Below are 792 nucleotides of genomic sequence, written 5' to 3'. Positions count from 1 at the left end.
GACTAATGCAGCATCGTCTTAGAGAACAAACGCATGGATACAACAGCGGTGTCATCAAATAAAGCAATATTGTTTAGAAGCAAGTTCGACGCCATGGTCATTTTGGGAATCAATGGAAAAAGGAAAACTGGTCAGGATTTATATATACTAATTTAAGCAACAAGCAAACTCAACGTGGTGAGTAGCTTCGACAGTATCCGCCTTGAAGTGCCAAAACTACACAACAACTTTGGGAGAAACATAGGATACTTTGATGGCATCAGTAGAGGCGGGTAACTGACACTTTATCAAATGAAAAGTTCGGTTGTGAAGCTTAAGATCCTGATAAAATCCATATTAGACCTTAATACTCAAAGGAGGCAAAATAATGGAATAATAATTAATGGAAATGGTCCCATCATTAAAAATAACTACATTTCTTAGTAAAGAACAGTAATCAGCATCATCACGTTGGTGCCGGCCAAGAAATACTAAAATTCACTTATGTCACAAAGCATTCAGTTTTAATAACTTTACAAATTTGTCGTACAAATTTTCGATAACACTGTAAATAATCAATAGTAGAAATGATAATTGTTAATCCATTTGGAAGCAGTGTCATGGAGGCAGCACGTCAACGTACTGAAAAGCTACCTTTTAAAATCAAAATTTAAAAATAGCCAATAAAGGAGACAAAATCTGGCGACCACCTTTAGAAAAGAAAAGTTACATCAAGTAAAACCGTAAAGCTAGGATGATTTAAATGTAAAAGAAGGCTTCGGAAAACAAGTATCAGACAAGTCATTTTCATTA

This window comes from Penaeus monodon, chromosome 21, assembly GCF_015228065.2.
Source record: "Penaeus monodon isolate SGIC_2016 chromosome 21, NSTDA_Pmon_1, whole genome shotgun sequence".
Lineage (NCBI taxonomy): Eukaryota > Metazoa > Arthropoda > Malacostraca > Decapoda > Penaeidae > Penaeus > Penaeus monodon.
Note: the sequence above shows the minus strand (reverse complement) of the source record.